The sequence below is a fragment of the Neofelis nebulosa genome, chromosome 1 (assembly GCF_028018385.1).
Source record: "Neofelis nebulosa isolate mNeoNeb1 chromosome 1, mNeoNeb1.pri, whole genome shotgun sequence".
NCBI lineage: Eukaryota > Metazoa > Chordata > Mammalia > Carnivora > Felidae > Neofelis > Neofelis nebulosa.
In genome coordinates this window covers 195,242,059-195,265,546 of record NC_080782.1, presented here as the reverse complement: position 1 = coordinate 195,265,546, position 23,488 = coordinate 195,242,059, and the positions used below count along the sequence as shown (strand labels likewise).

General features: G+C 35.5%; 1 protein-coding gene across 8 annotated transcripts in view; it reads right to left on the bottom strand.

The window, feature by feature from the left end:
• The window catches only part of KLF12 (KLF transcription factor 12), a 447,719-nt gene that overhangs the window by 412,083 nt on the left and 12,148 nt on the right, over positions 1-23,488 (bottom strand). For 3 of the 8 annotated variants that reach the window (XM_058682944.1, XM_058682936.1, XM_058682952.1), the window contains exon 2: positions 11,588-11,647. The exons of the other annotated variants lie outside the window; for them this stretch is intronic. The gene's annotated coding sequence lies outside the window, so the exon portion shown is untranslated. The remainder of the gene's footprint in view (positions 1-11,587; positions 11,648-23,488) is intronic. 8 annotated transcript variants of the gene reach the window in all.

Below are 23,488 nucleotides of genomic sequence, written 5' to 3'. Positions count from 1 at the left end.
TGGACTTCCTGACTTTGGAACTCATCGTATGTACGGTAGTTATGCATGAGTGTTCTTTTTTTGGGCAAAAATACGCTAAAGAATTTAGGAATGATGGGCATCATGTCCAGAGTTTGCTCTCAAATGTCTCATTAAGACACCAATGATAATGGGAGACAGAGGCATATGAGGCAGCAAACTTGGTGAAATGCTAACAACTGTACTGATAATACAACTTACTATAAATTTGAAATTATTTCTAAATAGATAATTTTAAAAATTTTTATTTCTAAAAATTCTATTGGAAAACTACTTCTAGGACACTGTATAATTTCACACCAGATGTTGAAAACAAAATTTCACTTAAGATTTTTTTTCCTTTTTTTTTTTTAAATTTTCTAAGATTATTAACTAGGAAGATCCTTTTAGCTGGTCGTTTGAGGGTTTCTTCATGGTGTCAAATTAAAACAACGATTTGATCTGAAAAATTTGCAATTTCAATGACGTTAACCCAGCTGCTAAGAAATATCAACAATGCAGCATGAAAAATGCCCATTCGAAGGTACTCTGAATCTAAAATAGCAGAATGTAGCAGGAGCAGGGATATGCTGGCTATCAGCGGTCACTAACAAGCAGACAATCTCCTAAATAGCCTAAGTACACCCCACAGAGAATTCTGAAGAACAAAGTCCACTTTTTTTTTTAATTTTTTTTTTTAACATTTATTTTTGAGACAGAGAGAGACAGACCATGAACGGGGGAGGGTCAGAGAGAGGGAGACAGAGAATCTGAAACAGGCTCCAGGCTCTGAGCTGTCAGCATAGAGCCCAACGCGGGGCTCGAACTCACGGACCGCGAGATCATGACCTGAGCCAAAGTCAGCCACCCAACCGACTGAGCCACCCAGGCGCCCCCAAAGTCCACATTTTTATTTAGAGGTATTTGGTGAAGATATAATGTGCTATTTGTGTTGACTTTATGGATCTTTTTGAGGAAAAAACATAAATAATCAAAATTAAGGAAATGTTCCATTTTCCTTTAAAGGATTTGAAATGAAAGAGACAATTTCAAAACCACTATGAATATGTATTGATGAGCCATAATTCAATTCTGCCAAGTTTCAAAAGGCTTGATCTACTATGATACTATCAAATAAAGTATGATTACACAAATAACTCATCGTCACAAAATGAGACCTACTTTATCACAGCATCACAGTTTACATAATAGTTTAAGACAAATGATAGAACTTTTGTTAGAAGTAGATGGAGTTAGCTAAAACATAACATTGCAATAGATCCTAAAAAGTGAATTTAATACAAGAAAAGTCAGAGCAGGGTGCCTGGGTGGCTCAGTCGGTTAAGTGTCTAACTTTGGCTCAGGTCATGACCCAACGGTTCATAGGTTTGAGCCCCTGGTCAGTTCAGAGCCTGGAGCCTGCTTCAGATTTTGTGTCTCCCACTCATGTTTTCATTCTCTCTCTCTCTCTCTCTCTCTCTCTCTCTCTGTTTCAAAAATAAACTTTTGAAAGTTTTTTTTTAAAACCCAGAGCTATTTTTTCCAGTGGGGTAATTACCCTTCCAAAACTGGGTCACAAAATTATTTTACCCAGTTATTAAAACACACGTGCGCACATGCAGGCAGGCAGACACACACACACACACACACACACACACACACACACACACACACACACACCATTCAAAAATAGAGAAGCATATACACATAATGAAAATTCCCAAATGAGGTATTTTTGGGGGGCTTGTGAATCATCACAGTTGAACATATTTTTGTTACATTATTTCACTCATTTGTACATTTTGTTTCCAGAGAGTTTTGAGTACTACATCATTATTCCTCTGTGGACAGGTAGAGATATTCACTGAATGATTAAACTCACGTTCTGTTATCCGACATTTACCCAACCGTAACTTTACAGCCTGACATTTCTGCACATTCACATAAATTGAGATTCATAAAGCTGAATATGGTACCAACCTTTCTTGACTTGCATGTCCTCTGAATCACTAAAGATTACACGCTATTCAATACCATGTGGTTTCAGTGAATCTATATACCTAAGGTTTTGAGTGATCAGGACCCGACTTTCTTGGTCAAGTCAGATACGGCTTTTACTGTTGTCTCCAGATCACCTATATTTGTCTCAGCTTCCTTATTTCTGTTCATGGCATCACCGTTTTCCCCGTCACACAGACTGAAAATATAATATAGCTAGAGATAGCTAATATATAATTTTGGAGTCAATAATATTCTGTAAAGAAAACATTTTCCTCATTCAGCGTAGAAGTTCATGACCACACACAGTCTTCCTAATTAAATCTACTGACTCCTAAATTCATTAGATTTCAAGAAGCAATAGGCTAGCAACTTAAAAGAGAATCACCAAAACTAACAGACATTGGAAACTGTGAGATGAAATACGGTGAAGAGATGCCTGTACTTTAAACTTGATGAGTAAACATTACTCAAGTAGGTTAGAACCACTGCTGTGCTCTGTATAGGTTCCATAGTGGCACCGTATACTTTTCCTCAATAGCCCTTTACCCATATTATTAATTTAATTAATTTCTGAAATTATTTGTTGGATGTCTGTCTTTTCTACTGGACCATAAGCTGCATAGTTCACAGTGGACTGGGTCAGCATTATATTTGGTACATCACCAGGGCCAAATGCAGCATAAGGAAATGACTGTTTCAATGATGGTCAAAGACACCTGTTCTTTTACTAAATAAATACAAGGTTTACTGGATAACTGTATTCATAACTCTCTTAAGAAAGTTGGTAACAATTATGCAGTTCCGATGGTCTAAACATAAGGTCAGGAGATATACTGCCAAAAAAAAAAAAAAAAAATAGTAACTTACTTAGCCATTTCAGACTTCTTAAAATTCAAGTATTTTCTAGAAATACTACAACTAAATGAATTTTAAATCTCCAAAACAGAATTTAGTTTTGTCCCAAATTATCTCCAACGTTACCAGACTAGTTAATTTTTTTGAAAAATATCAATCTGATTAATGAAGGGAAAATGGGAAGAAGCAAAAACACTAAAATCACATCACCACCATATTTGAAATAGTCTAATTGGAAGCATCATACAATACAGAGTAGAATAATTTGACATTACTGTAAATGTATTCACAAAGCAAAGAGTAAAAAAGTACTGAGAAAGCCAGCAAGGGGAAGGAAAAGTAGAGAGGAGAGGGAAAAGGTCCTTGACAAAAGAGTAAACTCATAGATTCCTATGGAAAACACAGGATGACTTCTTGGCTTCTCTCACCAAGGGCACAAGTGCAGGAGACAGCATTACTTGGCTTCCAACCTGAACATGTTAACAGAAACACAGCTTCTGAAGGAGGACCTTTTCTATAAAAGGATGAAGTGCTTGTTCAAATAATTCAATACTCAAGCACTGAAAATAAAAGGATAAAAACTAATACACACTGTGCCTAATTATCTCCCAAGGAGAGGAGGAAGAAGGCTTTTGTAAAGTGAGAGGGAGAAAACGCCTTTCATATCATGTGTAAGGACAGTGTGTGGGGAGGGGAACTCAAGTCCAGACACTGATGCTCTCAGCATCACCTCTTATTGTAATAAAATTAAGGTAGTTATGAGATAGCAATTTCTTGTCAGCTTTAAAAAGAAATGGTATAATTGAATTTCACACACTTGATTGAGCCCCTACTCTATATAGCTTGTACCACAGTAGCTAAGAATTCAAGGCTATTTATAAAGCATTGTCCCTGTCCTCAAGGCACTCATAGTCAATTATATTTCATAATCACATTTGCTGCTTACTAGCTATTAAAGGCTTCATCTATGCTTTACCTGTATATAGGAAATGCTTGCAGAGTCTTAAACAAGTAGCTATCTAAACTGATATTTGAGACTGTTTTGATAATACAGGTATTTCAACAACTATATCAATTCTTTAATTGGACATCTTAGACATTAAAATTGCATTTAAATATTTAACATAAAATTTTCATTTAATTATCTGAAAAGTTCACTTATTAATTTAAATATTGGTGATGTCTTGATTAATACACTTCACTAGAAGAGGAAATGAAAAGTTTTCTAACATAATAAAAGTGAGACTAATTTAGGGCACTTTATAATTAAATTCCCATTTCTTTTACTCAACACTACATTTCAAGACATAAATTGTTTTTTCAATTTTCAAATGTCTTTCAACATTTGAAAAATTTTTTCAACATTTTTTCAAAACATTCGCATTATTGATAAGCAATGACATTTTCTGGAGTTAAAATAAAGGCATACTTACAAAACTGCTCACATAAATTATGAATTTTTCACTGGTTTATGAAGACCATAAATTAAGTCACATTCGACAAAATAAAACTGTCTAGAAAACAGATAATTTTATTATGCTAAGCAAATGATTATTAGACATCTGCTCTAACACAAGTATTGTTAGGCATTTTTCTCTATAAAGACAATACGGTGTTGTAGCAACTCAAACTATCTCTCCACTGACCATATTAACAGAGCCAAGCCAAACAATTCAAGAAAGACTTTCTTATTCTTTTTCTATATTAGGACAGTACACCCTCGCCAAGGGAGTTAGTTCCAATTCAAAACAACTCGAACGAAAAGAGGCTAAAGATGGCTACATGGGACACATGTGTATTCAGGATTCCATTTCCAAGAGCAAATATTCCAGGTAAGAGTCTCTATGCAATTTTTCTCTACACTTTCCAATCAAAATTTGTAATTACAGTACCACTAAGTTAAAGAAATATGTTGGATTTCAAGATAATAATCCCTATTGAGATAAAAATAAAAAAGGAATGTTCATTCATCACTTTTTAGATCATTTCATGTTCTACCTATTTAACTCTGAGGTCTCTAGGTATGTATACCAATTTAAAGAATTAAAAAAAAAAAAAAAGCTTAGAGAAATAAACCACTTATCAGACACTAGAAATCAAGGAAAGCCCAGTAAAGCCATTAAAACTTGCCCTGTACCTGAAAAATGATGCATCCACTTGGTCAGAACATGAGTTGCTGAGGAGCAAAGAGAAGACATCAAAGTGGAAATGCCCACATATAGGCCTTGAGATTCCGGTCAACAAACAGTCAAGACAAATACATTTTATACAAGTTTCAAGAGAAAAAGCAATTGTTCTCACAAAAATACTTAGTTATGAGATATGTTAGATCATTTGTCTTGATAAAACAAACTTTAGGCTTATCCACTCTACATTATAGTCCTTTACTTTCCATTCGATAAAAATGCTCAATCTTCCATGTGCTATTTTGTTCCTCCCCACCCCGCCTTTTTTTAACACTTTACTTCTTATAGCATCAGCCATCTCAGAAACTAAATGCATCCACATGTCTGTGATGGCACAGACACTTCATACTCATCCAGTAATGATCCTATCAAAAGGCTCTTTCCACATTCTTCTGAAGTATGTCCCCCCATCTCTTTGAGTACATGCACTGTGCCCTGGAACAGTAGCAATAACTTAACCTATGTCTACATCACCCCGGTTTCCTGAGAATCTCTGTAGATCAACTTTTTCAAAACTATTAGGGTATCAGATGGCTGCTGAATTCCTACTGACTGCTCTACAACTGAAAAACTCTAAATGTTCACTTACATATGATCTTTCTTCCAGAAGCCAAGGAGAACTCTTTAAGAACAACAGACTAAGGTTAACACCTTTACATCAAATTTTACATTGAGTTCATACATTGTTTTTAAATATATGTGGCAATTTTATCTAAACTACTCATATACTGTGTGCAAACAATTTTCAGTGAACCCTAAAACACAGAAAGTATCAGTTTTAACTAAAAATGAGTAACTAGGGGCACCTGGGTGGCTCAGTCATTGAGCATCCGACTCTCGATTTCGGCTCGGGTCATGATTGCAGGGTCTTGAGATGGAGCCTGCTTGAGATTCATTCATTCATGCATTCATTCATTCATATTCTCTCTCTCTCTCTCTCTCTCTCTCCCCCATCTGTCCCTCCAGGCTCACACACTCTCGAAAGAAAGAAAGAAAGAAAGAAAGAAAGAAAGAAAGAAAGAAAGAAAGAAAGAAAGAAAGAAAGAAAGAAAAAGAATAACTAAATTTAAACTCTAATCATACTCAAACAGCCAATTAGGAAATGCAACAGAAAACAGAAGTACTAAACTTGAATATTTTTTAAATGGTAAGACATAAACTAATTTTCAAGGATATAAAATACACAAATCATGAAATGAAGAACTGCTTTTAACCACCAAATGGAAATTTTTTAAATACATGTTTACATTTATGCTAACAAATCTGAAAACAACTACAACATTATTTTAGAGGTAACCATGAATATCAATCAATATTGATTTAAAAGAAGTAGGAAATCTGAATGGATCAATGCTACAGAACAGACTATGTGGGATGCAGTGGGGGGAATAAACCTAAATAATTACTTATTTTAAAAAGATACAGACATCAAGTTTCCCAATATTCAAAGAACAGATGATAGATTTCAAAATTACTTTTAACAGATCATTCTGATGCTCTGACTACTCTAGAACACAGAAAAACATGTGAAGCTTACTAATTTACTACTAAAAAGCCACATACTATGATCCAAAGCACTAACATGTCAAAAAGGAATATTATAAGATGCCCAACATTTGATAAAATTTGAAATCTATTCTTGATTATAATTCTTAGTGAAAACAGAAAAGGGTACTTCCTTAACATAATAAAAATGTCAATCCAAACAATAGGGATTTCCTACAAAAACATGCCAACAATGACTAGTTAAAAAAGGTCGAAGGGTACATTCACAATAGCAACTACAAATATAAAATATCTATAGAACTCAAATCTATGTTTTACTGAAAAACAACATAAAACAAAGTTTAAGTAAACTATAAATACATACCATATTTCTAGTAAAATAAAATAATTATAGGGGCACCTGGGTGGCGCAGTCGGTTAAGCGTCCGACTTCAGCCAGGTCACGATCTCGCGGTCCGTGAGTTCGAGCCCCGCATCAGGCTCTGGGCTGATGGCTCGGAGCCTGGAGCCTGTTTCCGATTCTGTGTCTCCCTCTCTCTCTGCCCCTCCCCTGTTCATGCTCTGTCTCTGTCTGTCCCAAAAATAAATTAAAAAAAAAAACATTAAAAAAAATAATAATAATAATAATTATAAAAGTCCTATGGAATTAGGGTACCTGGGTGGCTCAGTGGGTTGAACACCAGCTCTTGATTTCAGCTCAGGTCATAATCTCATGGTCTGTGAGACGGAACCCTGATTCAGGCTCTGCGTGGACAATGTGCAGCCTGTTTGGGATTCTCCTTGTCCCTGTCTCTCTCTTCTCCTCCCCAGCTCATGCTCGCTCGCTCTCTCCCTCCCTCTCTCTCAAAATAAATAAACTTAAAAAAAAAAAAAAAAAAAAAGACAGGGGCACCTGGGTGACTCAGTCAGTTAAGTGACTTCAGCTCAGGTCATGGATTTGAGCCCTACAATGGGCTCTGCTCTAACAGTGCAGAGCCTGCTTCAGATCCTCTGTCTCCCTCTTTCTCTCTGCCCCTCCCCTGCTCACATGCTCTAAAATAAAATAAACATTAAAAAAAAAAGTGATATGGAATAAAGTGGCCATAGTAGCCAAGACATTTGGCGGCGGGGGGGGGGAGGGGGGGGAGGGAAGACTTTAATCCACATTAAAATGTCTAAAATATAGTAATTAAAATAATGTGGGACCAAGGAATAACAATAAGCTTCAACCAATGGTTATAAAATATTCAAAGTTTTCAAAAGAAATTGGAAATCTAAATTTTTAAAGTGAAGTCTCTCAAGTTTCTCTGTTGGCTTAAATCTATGAAAGCATTGTATATTTCCAAAGAAAGCATTTCTGTGGGTTCAATCAGCCACAGTGGACCTCAGCCCTATACACACCCAGCACTTCCTGCCTCACCCTGAGCTCAAGCTGCTTCCTGTTCCTGGACAGCCCTTTCCTCTCCCTCCACCCATTCAAAAGCAACCCACCCATCAAGGTGTGGCTCATAGGCCATCCCTCCACAGAGCATTCTTAGGAGTTACCATGACTTTCCTTCTATGGCCAGGACTACAGTTCTTATCACAGCGTAACTCTAGAGGTCATCCAATGTGCTTGGTCTCTTCCTCTAGACTGGGGAATGGGAACAAATAATAACTCGTGTTACAACCTAATGGCCTAGTCTACGCCAAGGAGATGGACTGCAGTTTCTGTAATCCACTCAACAAATGCAAAAATTCTAATTGTTTTGCCAGACTTCACCAACGATATCACAGTTGGTCTGAATGAAACTGAAATGACTTGAGATCTTTCTCTGAAAGGAGGTCAGTGGGATGAGAGATGCAGCTAAAGCAAGCAGTTGGAGGGTAAGGAATCGGTGGCTCGTAACCTAGAAATAAGATACAAGTACCACGTGGAACACAAGAGACCGACTGCTAAGCATCCTAATTTTGTATCTCAGATTGACTTCCAGAATACAATTTGTATTCAGAATTACCTTTTGCCTCAGCAAATTTTATTGATCCACTTGAACTGTATGTACCCAGTGGGGGAAAAAAAAGAACAGATGAGAACTGTACTATAGCCTGAAAGAAAGTCTGACCCGTAAGACATCTTTTGAAAATATCCTTAATATTCTTTTCATTTTAAGCTCAAAGTAAAGTTTTTTATAACACCTAATTTGTAACTGCTTTGTAGGAACTAAAAATAAGTCATCTTTGAGATACCTATAGTAGCTTACCTTAAGAGAACTGAAAATAATCCTAAAATAATTTGTTGGCAATTTCTGAAGCTACAGCACTTTGGGAAGTTTCAGGAGCTATGAATGAAAAAAAGAAGGAAAAAAAAGCCTAAAAAAGAAAGTTCCCTCACAAGACGAGCGAAAATGTCCAATTACATCCTAAAGAACATAATGTCGTTAAAGCATCTTTCAAAACACAATACCTCTCGCATAGGAAAACATCTGTGCTAATGAAAAAGAAATGGGCTTTTTAAAATGTTATTAGTTACTAAACTAGAAATGTAGCCTTTGAAAGTGGTGTTATTAGAGAAACATTAACATGTCATGCTTCCTCTTCTTCTGAATCTTTGAAATATGCTTTTTAAGTTCCATTTATTAAAGGGGCAAAGATGTTAAAGAAAACTTAAGATGTTAAAGAAAATTTCCTGGCCATTTGTAAGCTTGTTCAATATTTGTTTAAGGTTAGAAAGTCGTAAATTTAAATCGCTAATACCTTGGCTCAGATTTTAAGTTGTTCATATTTATATCTCTTCTTTACAGCAGAAATATTTCACTCTCCTTTACAAAGAAAAAGAAAGCCCTAGTTTAATATATCACAGAACAAGGGTCAGCAGACTGCGGCCTATAGGCCACATAGAGCACAGGACCTGTTTCTGTAAGGCCTGCTCTCCAAGAAAAGTTTTTCAACATACATATTCAACAAATATGTATGTTGTAGAACATATTTTTAAAAAGTTGTAATTTAGGGGCGCCTGGGTGGCGCAGTCAGTTAAGCGTCCGACTTCAGCCAGGTCACGATCTCGTGGTCCGTGAGTTCGAGCCCCGCGTCAGGCTCTGGGCTGATGGCTCGGAGCCTGGAGCCTGTTTCCGATTCTGTGTCTCCCTCTCTCTCTGCCCCTCCCCTGTTCATGCTCTGTCTCTCTCTGTCCCAAAAATAAATTTAAAAAAACGTTGAAAAAAAAAAAATTTAAAAAAGTTGTAATTTATATATGTGTGTTTTGAAAATTTATATATATACACACATATACATATACATGCACAGCCCTGGACACCCTATGTAGACAGCAGTCTAAAATATTTACTTCAAAAAATAAATAAATAAAATATTTAGTTTCTGGCCCTTTATACAGAAGCTTACCAACCCTTTCCCCTGCCCCATCACAGAGTAAGCAGCTCTTTATACCCGTGGCCTCATGTGTAGGCCACTGATTTCATACTGAGCCAGAAGAATAAGTGATGGGGCCTGGATGGAGGGTGATTTTTTTTTTTTTTTATCTTTTCTATTTACCACCGAGGCATACTACTAGAGTATGAGATAAGGCAGCCTCAAATTGACAATGTGCTTTACTCTAATTGAAGATAATAAGATTTGAGATGGGGAGCTCACGTCACAGGGGGGTTAAAGGAACAGGGCACACCCTTTGATACGCATTTCTCCCTCCAGCCCCTCTGTCCAGGTACACTCTTACTCCTCATTCAAACCCAGATCAAAAGTCTCTTCCTCAAAAATCCTCCAAACTTTCTAAACCAAGGTAGCTGTACCCTTCAATGCTTTCAGAACATCCTATACAAAATTAGAGTATTCAATTTATTGTAATATGAAATTATGTTTTTGTTTCCTTTTCAAAAAAGTTTGCATTCCTGGTAGCAAGGACTTGTCTTGCTCAATTCTGGACCCCTCACATTTGGCAGAAAGAATTCCTCACAGTGGGTAGGGATTAGTCCCCTGTGGCTGCCCTAACAAATTACCACAAACTTGGTAGCTAAAATCAGAAATCACTCTCTCATAGCTCTGGAGGCGAGAATCCCAAAAATCACTTTCTCAGAAGACCCTAAGGGAGAATCCATGCCTCTTCCAGCTTTTCTGGTGGCTGCTGGCATTCCTTGGTGTTCCTAGGCTTGTGACCACACTACTCCAAACTCTGCCTCAGTCTTCATACTGACTTCTCTTCTGACCCTACAAGGATACTTGTCATTGGATTTAGGGCTCACCCAGGTAATCCAGGACGATCTCATCTCAATGTTCTTAACTTAATTGCATCTGCAAAGACCCTTTTTCCAAAAAAGATAACATTCAGATCTTGGTGAGATTGACAGGGAGGTATCTCTTCTTAACAACCACTGTTCAATCCACTACCAAGCACATACAGTAAATACATGCTCATATTGCTTTAGATCCAAATAAAATAAACATATACTAGACAAAACCTATCCCCCCAAAATGGGAAAAGAAAATCTTTATTCCCTCCCCATTTTTGCCAATGCTCTGTTTGAAAAGCAGCCACTGAGGCATAGCCAGAAGCTTGAACAGCATTTTCTTGCTGAGTCCTTAGTATTACTGTACATGGTACCCAACAGCGTATGTTTGGAGACCATTTCTTCACTTCTAGGAAGAAAAGCCCAGGGTTATATATCCTTCCCCACAAACCAATACTCTTGAATACGTGGTAATTCTTCAAGATGCTCTCTGGATGAGGTTTTGATCTCTTTAAATTCTTTACATATGGCCATGAATGTGTAATTTTATGACTGTGGCACAAAGTCAAACTATTAAGAACCCACTCTTACAGTAAACTTAAGACTTAATGCCTTATTTTTCAAGAACTTAGGCTCTGAATCTGCTATAGACTGAACGTCTGTCTGCCCAAAATGTTTATGTTGAAAGTATAACCTCCAAGGCAACAACTGTATTTGTAAATATGGCCTGTGAGGTCATAGATAGGGCTTTAATTACAAGAAGAGATACCAAAGCTCCCTCCCCTCCCTTTCTCTCCGCCCCCCCCCCCCCCCCTTCATATAGGAACACAGTGAGAAGGTAGCCACCTGCAAGCCAAGAAGAAAGTCCTCACCAGGAACTGATCCTGATCTTGGATCTCTTCAGAACTGTAAGAAAATAAATTTATGTTGTTTAAACTACCCAGAGTCCAAGCAAACTAAGGCAAGATCTAAACACAATCTTAGGCACATTATAAACACTCAATGAAAATTAGTTGATTTCCATGACTGTGAGTGTTCCGAGCACACAGTTTATGATTTTATAGTAAGACTTTTCAGAAAATATTTTAACAATATGGAGATCAAAGATTGCTGTGCTTTTCAAATTAGGGTTAAAAACTAAGACAACAAGGGGTGCCTGGATGGCTCAGTCGGTTAAGCGTCTGACTTCGGCTCTGGTTATGATCTCGTGGTTTGTGGGTTCGAGCCTGGCATTGAGCTCTCTGCTGACAGCAGAGCCTGGAGCCTGCTTCAGATTCTGTGTCTCCCTCTCTCTCCTCCCCTCCCCCACTCACACTCACGTGCACTCTCTCAAAAATTAAAAATAAACATCAAAAAAGTGTGCTATCTAAAGCATATGTATTTAAAAAAAACTAAGATAACAAGTTCAAAACATCTATAAGCTGTAATTAGGACTGAAATAATTTTTCTGCCCAAGGTTTGTTTTGTTTTGAAGAGAGAGAGAGAGAGAGTATAAGCAGGGGAGAGGGGTAGAGGGAGAGAGAGAAAATTTTAAACAGGCTCCATGCTCACTGCCAAGCCCAACATGGGGCTCGATCCTACAGTCCTGGACTCGTGACCCGAGCCAAAATCTAGAGTCGAACGTTCAACCGACTGAGCCACCCAGGCACCCCAAGGCTTATATTATTAACTGAAGAAACCAATGAACTTCTATTAACACAGAAATCTCTAGAGAATTATGAAATAATGCCAGCAGTACAATATCCATAGGCTCATATTCTTAGAATAAAGCATCCCTAGTATACCTCACCATACCAGGGGACCAAAATAATGAAAACTCACAAAAGAGAAAAAGTAAGAAAATTGGCAGTCACCTTGCTATAAAACGTAGTAAAAAATCTATTTTCCCTACTCTTATCACAGCAAGTTATATCCAGCCAAGGGCATCACATCTTAGAGGGAGTCCTTCACATTGTAGACCTCAGAGATTTGTGTATCTGTTAGCAAAATGTTCTGGATGGCAGTATACTACAACAATTTTTTGTCAATCAGAGTAGTCTTAAGGAAATGGTGCATTTTCCTTCTCACACAAAGCACTGTATGAGCTAACAGTGGCTATAAACATGAAGCTGGGGAAGGACTATTGATTAGTCAAATGGTAAAGCACAGAGCATCCTCCAAATTGATAGGAGTCATGTAGGAAATAAAAGAAAATAAATATCCACTTTGATTAAATTCACAAAAGGAATTATGAAGGAAAAATAGCTAAAAAATCATAACTGAGAAAAAGTATATGGTTGTTATGTTACATGTAACTGTTAAAAAGCAGGGAAAATGAGTTTAAAAAAACCCTAGATACTGAAAAAAAACAACAACAACACTACTTTATAAGACAAAACAAATTAAAAAGGAAAAGCTAATGACAGAATAAATAGATTGGTAGAGTAAAATCCAATATAGTTAAACTCTTCCTCAAAAAGAAAACAGGGATGGCAATATGAACATCAGTATAGGATAAGTTTCATTTTAAAGGCATTCAATAAAAAGAATAATAATTTTAAGAAATGTCATGGAGGTATATGTACCAAACAATACACAAATAAACATACAAGCAAAGCTATAAAAAATTTAATGAAGACATAAAACAACAAAACTTTCAAAACAAAACACAAGTAAAAAGCTTCATGACGATGGATTTGGCAATGAGATCTTGGACATGATACCAACAGTATGGGCAACAAAAGAAAAAACAGATAAACAGGACGAAAACAAAATTAACAGCTTTTGTGCCTCAAAGGACACTCTCAACAGAGTGAAGAGGCAACCCACAGAATGGGAGAAAACTATTTACAAATCACGTATCTGATAAGGGGTTAATATCCAGAATATACAAAGAACTTCTAAAAGTCAACAATAAAATCAAAACTAAAAATGGGCAAAGTAAATGAATAGACATGTCTCTAAAGAAAATATACAAATGGTCAATAAGCAAATGAAAGGATGCTCACCATCACTAATTATCAGGGAAATGCAAACCAAAATCACAAGGAGACGTCACTTCACACCCATCAGAATGGCTATTATCAAAAGAAAAAAAAATAATTCCAGAAAATAGCAAGTATTAGCAGGAATGTAGAGAAATCGGAACCCCTGTGCCCTGCTGATGGAAATGCAAAATGGTACAGGTGCTGCGGCAAACAGTATAGCAATTCCTAAAAAATTAAACACAGAATTACAATATACAGCAATTCCCCTTCTGGTTACGTGTCCAAAAGAATTTAAAGCAGAGACTCAAAAGACATTTGTACACACATGTTCATGTGGTATAAATACAACTTAACATTATACAGCCTTAAAAAAGGACACCTGGACAAACGCTCGCACATAAATAAACTGTGAAGACATTATGCTAACTAAAATAAGCCAGTCACAAAAAGACAACATAGGATTCTACTTATAAGAGGTATCTAAAATAGTCAAACTCCTAGAAACAGAAAGTAGCATGGTGGTTGCCGGGGAGGCGGGGGGGCGCAGGTAGTGGGAGTAGTGTAATTAGTATATAGTTTCAGTTTTGCCAGATGAGTAAGTTCTGGAGATGCACAGCACAACAATGTGAATATACTTAACACTACTTAATTGTACGCTAAGAATGGGTGAGATGGTAAATTTTATGTTGCTTATATTTTATAATTTAAAATAATAAAAAATAAATTTTAAAAATCCAATGAAGATACAAAAACATGATCAGAATGTAGAACTTAATACACCACCTTTCGAATTAATCCAATTTAACTGAAAAAAATGTTATAACTTAAAATAACCTAAAACAAATCAACTCACTTCAACCTGTTAAACTCAATTTAACAGGTGAAAAATGGGTTATCACATTCCTCAGTTGAGAAAATACTTTTATTCAAATCTCTATGAAACATTTCTAAAAACAAATCATATAGATACAAAGAAAAATATAGTTATTTTAAAATGAGACTATTTAACAAAGTCTTTGAATATAAATCAAAATTTAAATATAAATACAAGATGAAGACCTAAAAATAGTTAATAGTCAGAAATTTTAAAACATAGTCCTAGAAATCCTTGATTCAAAGAAGAAATCAATTATAAATTATAAGTTAAATTATAATAAAATTACAACAAAAATCACAAAAATTAGAAACAATGAAAAGAATAATTCTTCCAAAAAAAAAAAAAAAGCATAGAATATAGCAAAGGATGTTTAGTCAGAACAGTATTTCTAACTTGAATGCCTTCATAGTTAAAAGGAGATTTACCTTTTATTTTTTTTAATTTTTTATTTTTTTTTAATTAACGTTTATTTATTTTTGAGACAGACAGAGACAGAGCATGAACGGGGGAGGGGCAGAGAGAGAGGGAGACACAGAATCGGAAGCAGGCTTCAGGCTCTGAGCTGTCAGCCCAGAGCCCGACGCGGGGCTCGAACTCAAGGACCGCGAGATCGTGACCTGAGCTGAAGTCGGAGGCTTAACCGACTGAGCCACCCAGGCGCCCCAAGATTTACCTTTTAAAGAACTAAGTTAAAAAAAAAAAAAAAGGACAAATAATTAAGAAAATATGAGCTAAAAGTCATGAGAGAAAATAAAAGCAGTAGAAATGAAGCAAAATTCAAAAGCTTTTTTTTTTAAGCATAATAAAATAGCAAAGAAACTTACAGAACATTTTTAAAAAAACAGTTAAAAAAGAGACAATATTAGGAGTTTAAAAAGTTACATAAGCTTTACGATAGAAATGTAATTACATAGTAGGGAATAGTAAATGCTATCCTAAGGCAACAAATTTGAAAGCTTATGAAGCAAATGAGTAGAGACGGACATGAACATCATGGATATGGAAAACAAAGTGGTGGTTGCCAGGGGCTGGGTGTGGATGGCATGGATAAAGATGGTCAAAAGGCACAAACTTGCAGTTATAAGACAAGTAAGTTCTGGGCATACAATGTACAGCATGGTGACTACAGTTATCAATAATGTATCGCATTTGAAAGTTGCTGACGGTAAATCTTAAAAGTGTCATCACAAGAAAGAGAAACGATTGTAGCTGTGTCGTGATAGATGTTAACTTGTGCTAATCATTTAGCAATATATGCATACAGCAAATCATATGTTGTATACCTAAAACTACTAAACTGTTATGTCAGTTATATGTCAATCAATCAATTAAAAAAAAAAAAAAAAAAAAAACCACATGAGCAATTTATTACCCAAAACGTAATCCAAAAAAGAAGATGACAACTGTAATGGACAAGTACAGAGAAGAAATTAGAAAAAATAATATATATCTGCCACTCGAAAAAAAACCAGTAAAAACCATGACCTAATGGTTCGCACTTAATACTAGCCTATAAGGAACAGTTTTAAATGTAGCTCATGGAAAGACATGAATATTTTCTCAATTTATGTATCCACCAACATATTTATTTATTTTTTAAGTAAAAAGAGGGAGGAAGGGAGGTAGAGAGAGAGAATCCCAAGCAGGCTCTGCACTGTCAGCACAGAGCCCGGTGCAGGTCTCAAACCCACAAACCATGAGATCATGACCTGGGCTATAACCAAGAGTCAGACACTTAACCAACTAAGCCACCCAGGTGACCCTCCACCAAAATATTTGTATAAAAATATGATTCAATAGCAAAGAAAATACTATAGACCAATCCCACTTGTGAATACAGATGTGTATATTCTAAGTATCATTCTAATTTATCAAACAGAATCAAGAAAACTTATACAAAAATAAATTATGAAAAATCAGGGTTTGATCCCCTAATGCAAAGACAGTTCAATGTTAATAAATCCTCTAATGAAATGCTTTATAACAAGGGCACCTGAGTGTCTCAGTTGGTTGGGCGTTTGACTTCGACTCAGGTCATGATCTCATGGTTTGTGACTACAAGCCCCACATCAGGTTCACTGCTGTCAGCCTGTCAGCACAGAGCCAGCTTTAGATTCTCTGTCCCCCTCTCTCTTGCCTCTCCCCCACTTGCACTCGCCCCAAAAATAGATAAATTTTTACAATGCTTTATAACAGTCAACTAAATGAGAAAGATGATTTATCAGATGAGTTTTAAAAATACCTATATAAAATTCAACAAGCATTCCAAAAAAAAAAAAAAAGGAAATAAATCAAGCACATTTAAGGTAAACTGAAGAAGGAAAATACTTAGGATAAATATCCTATAAAATCATGCTTCTGAGGCCAAAGACTTTTAAAGTCACAAGGCAACCAGGTGATAGGTTCCAGTGGGTAACAAGCCCCTTTCACAGAGAAACAGGCTATTGCCTTTGGCCATAATAATGAAAAAAAAAAAAAAAAAAAATGAACAGTCCTAAAAGCAAGTAAGAAACAGAAAGTAGAATGGTGGCTGTCAGGGACTCAGGAGAGTGAGAAATAGAGTTGCTTTTAATGGGTATACAGTTTCAGTTTGGCAAGATGAAAAAGTTGAGATCTTTCGCACAATGTGAATAGAATTGACATTATTAAACTGTAGGTTTAAAAACAGTTAAGATGGTATTTTTGTTGTTTTTTATTGCAATAAAAATTTTTTTCTTCTAATTTTTAAACATATATATAAGCGACCAAAATTTTATCAAATTCCTAAAAGCTCAGTATGGGCTAGCACGGTCAATTAGTATTCCAGAAAGCCCCTGATGCAAGGACAGAAGCTCCACAGTCATCACCCTGCTCTTTTTGCAAGTCTCCTCCAGGTACTAAGACAAAAGAATGTAACAACAGACCTAAGAAAGCCCTGCCTTGAAAGGGGGTACAAAGGGAGACATCCGCTACCACTGGGACACAAGGATAAAAACTGGCCTCATCCCAGACTCTACTATCAACTGAAGCAAAAGCCATCTGCCACAGGAGCCAGGACAGTAAATACTCCTGCTTCTTCCATGCAAAGATGGACTACAGCTAGAGAAGGAGGTGAAGCCACTGGAAGAGAGACTAGACTCTCTGACTATCCCCTTCCCTAAGCTCAAAGAAAAGCAGCCGCTGGATAAGAGCACTCACACACACTTGCCCCTGAACTGAACACTAGGTAAAACTCCTCTACTCCTGGGATAAGGCAGAAAACTCACTCAGGCCCAGAATTCTAAAATGATTCAAAAATGGAGTCAGACATACTGGTATACAGAAAACACACACAAACATAAGCCTGCCATTGACACAACACAATTTGGCCACTACAAGAAGGTACAGGCATGCTTTCAAAGTCTCAACTCAGACTGAGGTATACCAGGCTTGCCTAAGGCTGAAGTTGGTGTAAAAGAACTGAGACCCCCCCCTCCCCACCTCCCACCCATCTGCACCTCCACCCAGACTACCTGCTGGGATAGAGAAAAAGGACAAAAGGAGGTTTCCTATGACACTGGAGTTCAGAGCTGACCGAAAGTTGAGGGTATAGCAGGAACACAGAGAAGAAAAATTCTGACATTCCAGGACTCACAGAAGTGTCAAGGTAAAAGCAATGAATTCCTGAAGGAACTTGAACTATCACATCACTAGAGACTTCAAGAGCAAAGACCAAGTAAAAACTCAGCACATCTACTGACCAAACTGATTCATCCTCCCCCTGCACAGACACTAGTATCTTGCAGAATATGAGATATGTCCGCTTCTTAGCATAATGATTTACTTCAGTCTCTGCTGTTCTTTTATACATAATGTCATAGAGTCAATCAAATGTTACAAGACACAAAAACAAAGCAAGTTACACATTGTTAAGATATAAAGCTATCAACATAATCAGATGCCAAGATGGCAGAGATGTTGAAACTATCAAGGAGAGACAGACTTTAAAATAGCTATGATTAAATGTAAAAGAATCTAGAGATAAGGACAAACAGCATGCATACATGAAGAAATTCAGTAAATAGGTGGAAATTTTTAAAAACTGATATGAAAATGCTAAAGAAATAGCTTCATCAAAGAATTAGCTTTATCAAAGAATTCTTTCACTGAGTTTACAAAAAACTGACCACAACAGGAAGAATTAGTAAATGTGAAGCTAGACCATAGAAATTATTCAGACTGAAAACTGAATGGGGGGTGGCCGCTACAGAGGATCCAAGACTTGTGGGACAACATGAGGTAGACTACTGTACTTGTCAAAATAGTCCAGAAAGAGAAGAGAGAAAAGGGGGCAGAAGAAATACTCAAAAAGATAACAGAAATAAACCTATCAAAAATCAGAAGGGACAATAAACTACAAATCAAAAAAGCTAAAACAACCCCAAAATAGGATCACAAATGACTACATACTTACGCACATTTGGTTTCAATGAAGACCAGAGTTAAAAAATATATATCCTGGGGCACCCGGGTGGCTCAGTTGGTTAAGCGTCCGACTTCAGCTCAGGTCATGATCTCAAGGTTTGTGAGTTTGAGCCCCACATTGGGCTCTGTGCTGACAGCTCGGAGCCTGAAGCCTGCTTTGGATTCTGTGTCTCCCTCTCTCTGTTCCTCCCCCACTCACACTCTCTCTCTGTCTCAAAAATAAATAAAGATTAAAAAAAATTAAGAAATATATATATGTACATTTATATATATATATATATATATATATATATATATATATATCCATCCTGAAGGCGGCCAGAGAAAAAGAGAAACATTCATTACATATAGAGGAACAAAACCCAGAATGACAAAGGACATCTCTTCAGAAACCATGTAAGCTAGAGGATGATATAGCAACATCTTGAAACTAATGGGGAGAAAACTGTCAAACTAAAATTCAAACCCAGCTAAAATATTTCAGAAACAAAGGCAAGTAGACTCTTTCAGATAAGTAAAACTGTGAAAAGTCACTGTCAGCAGACCTACATTTCAAGAAATATTTTATTTAGGCAAAAGTAATACGATATTAGATAGAAATTTACAACAAAGAAATAAAGAACCTTTGAAATATTTAAAAAAATCCATAAATATAAAAAAATTCTCTTCTGATTTGTAATCACTATTAAAGGGAATTAAATCTTTAAAGCAAATACCTAAGAAATATATGATTTATTATATGTGCAAGTTAAAATATATTAGGAAAATAGCATCAACAGGAGAGAAAAAAAGGCAGTATACTGTTGTAATATTCTAACATCATACAGAAAGTGCTATTATATCATTTGACTGTGAGAAATTCATGATGTATATTGCAAACCCGGAAATAACCACTAAAAATATAAAACAAAGAAATATAACTAATAAGCCATTAGTGGAAATAAAATTGACTACTAAAAAAATAATCAAGCCCAAAAAAGGCTAGAAATGGAAAAATAAGAGCAAAAAACAGGTGAGACAAATACAAAATGAACAGCAAGTTAGTACATAGAAAACCAATCACATAAAAATGTTTAATGTAAGCTAACAAATCATTCTAAACAAAAGTTGGAGACAGAGTGGATTAAAAAGTCACACCCAATTACATGTTACATGATATATCATATAATTGTGTGTGTGTGTATATACATACATATAGTACAATTATAACTTATAGAATTATATGTTGTCTATAAAGGAAAAAGAGTAATATTACAGGGGTCAATTCACCAAGAAAACACAATACTAAATATGTACGCACCTAATAACAAAGGTTTCAAAATGCATAAAGCAAAAAGTACTAAAACTGAAAAGAGAATTGGATTAATTCACAATTGTATTTTAAATACTTAAGCCAGAAACCAATTTGGCAAATTTCATATATGGAAAATAAATAAATAAATACTTAAGCCCATCTTTCCCAATAACTGACAGAAGAGAGAAAAATATCAGTTGACAAAGACTTGAAGACATTATTAACCAACTTAGCTCAATCATATTTATAAAATATAAACCTGACATTCATAGAATGCTCTATCCCATAATGACAGGAAACCTTGTTTTCAAGTGTACATGTAATATTTACCGATACAGCCCATATACTGAGTGATAAAACGAATCTCAGAAAACTTTTAAAGAATCAAAATCATACAGACTCTGAAAACCATGGAATTAAACTAGAAACCAATAGCAGAAAGATATCTGTGAGATCACCAAGTATCTAAATATTAAAAAACACAATTCTAAACAATCTAAAGTCAAAGAAGAAATCACAATGGAAATCAGAAAGTATTTGAACTGAATTAAACTTTAAAAGAGCAGTGCTCAAAGTAAAATTTATAACATCATATGCTTATATAAGAAGAAAGGTCTCAAGCTTCCATCTTAAAAAACTAAAAACAGAACAAATTAAACCCATGACAAGCATAAGAAAGGAAATAATAAAGAATTAGAAAAAGTAAAAGTTGGAGAAAAAAATAATGAAACCAAAAGCTGGCCCTTTCAGAACATCAAAAAAATTAATACACCTCTGGCCAGACCGATCAAGACAAAAAGAGAAAAATCACAAGTCACCAACATCAGGTATAACAAGTAGTCAGTGTAGATCCTAAAAACATTAAAAGAATAGGACAATATAAACAACTTTATGCCAATAAATTCTGTAACTCAGATGAAAAAGCCAAATTCCTTCAAAACACAAACTAAGAAGTTTCATTCACAAATGAATATATAATCTGAATAGCTCTGTGCTAAATAAATTGAATTTATAGTTTAAAACCTTCCTACAAAGGAAAGAAAAAAACAAAAAACAAAACAAAACAAAAAACCCTCCAAACCAGATGGAGCCTCTTGTGAATTCTTCCACACATCTAAGGAAGAAATAATTCCACACAAAGTATTCCAAAAAAGAAAAAAAAAAAAAAAAAAAAAAACCCAGAAGATGATAAAACACTTCCCAAGTTATTTTAGGAGGTAAGGAATAACCCTGAAAGCAAAATCAGATAGAGAAACTAAAAAGAATAAATAGTACTGACCACCATGTCCCATGAACTTATATATTTTTTATTTCTTAACAAAATATAAGAAAATCAAATACAACTATATATAATTAGATGACACATCAAGAACAAGTAAGACTTATACAAGGAATGAAAGGCTGACACAACATTTAAAATCAAGCAACACACACACAAATCAAACACAATTAACTCACTAAATTAACAGACTAAAACAGAAAATCATATATCATCTCAATAAATACAAAATAGCCAAAAGCCTATAAAACTACTTATAACTAAATTCAAGTAAACAGGAAACAACTATTACAAGTAAAATACTAAAATCTTTTTGAAACATGAAAAATGATATAAACAGAAGGACATCCACGTTCTTGAATTGGGATGATACTCTGCACTAAAAGTATTAAACTGTTATGGAAACCAATTTGACAATAAATTTCATATATTGAAAAAAATAAAAATAAAAATAAAAGTATTCTTAATAAAAAATAAGTAAATAAATAAAATAAAAATAAATAAATAAAATGTTAATTGTTCCCAGAGTATATATAACTTAATGCAATTCTAATTAGATTCACAACAGAGTTTTTGTGTATCTTTTGCCCAGGGAAGTTGGAACAATGGATGAAATATTCCTTAGATTTGCACTCTACTGTTTTAAAAGGAAAAAAATCTAGTATTATAGGATATATTAGAACATAAGACAATACAATTAGGAAATTTGTATTTACTTGTAAAAGGACACATTACTTTAAAAATGGTGCTGATACCAGTTATGTATCTGAAAGTAAATAAAAGTGGATCCCTCTCCTATAGCACATATAACTACAAATTCCAAGTTCATCAAAGATAAGATCAAAGTGGAAAGAAAAATACAATCTAAGTGTAGATTACACATCTGTTTTACCAATGGAGAAAACACTGAAAAAAACAAGTTAACCAGGGGCACCAGGGTGGCTCAGTCGGTTAAGCATCAGACTTCAGCTTAGGTCATGATCTCACAGTTCTTGGTTTCCAGTCCTGCATGGGGCTCTGTGCTGACAGCTCAAAGGCTAAAGCCTGCTTTGGATTCTGTGTCTCCCTCTCTCTCTGCCCCTCCCCAGCTCATGCTCTGTCTCTCCCTCTTCCTCTCTCTCTTTCTCAAAAAAAAAAAAAAAAAAAAAAAGTTAACCAGACAGAATGATTACACAAAATTTAAAAATGTTACACATCAAAAGATACTTCTTAAACAGAAAAGATCAGTTTGTTTTGTTTTGAAGTAGACTCTACACCCAGAATGAAGCACAATGTAGGGTTTGAACTCAGGAACCTGAGATCAAGACATGAATTGAGAGCAAGAACAGAACATTTAACCGACTGAGCCACCCAAGTGCCCCAAAAGATCAGTTTTTGAAAAAATATATTTGCAATGCAGGTACCAGACCAATGGTTAATAGCTATAATATATAAACTCCCACAGGACAACAACCAAGTAGAAAAATGAGCAAAAAGTATGAAAGGGCCATGAAAACAATTCCAATGTAGCTACAAATAGGAAGAGATCTTCAAGGTCACCAACAGTCAGGAAATACTAATTTAAAGTAACAATGAGATACTACTACAAAACTATCAGACTGGAAAAGTCCATTGCTGATGGACTTTCAAGGAAAGGGTTTTGCCCACATTACTGGTAAAAACATGAACTGTTACAGCCTTTTTCTTCAAAGCAATGTGGCAACATTTTGAAGCAGAACATAACTGCATCCTGGGAATCTATCGCATTGGTCTGTCAGAGTATAGCTATAAAGATATGTATTACAATATTGCTTTTAGTGGAAAAAGGTAGAAACAAAGTATTGCCCATCAGTAAATTAATGGTTAACTAGACTATAAAATAACCATACTTTAGAGTATCATGCAACAG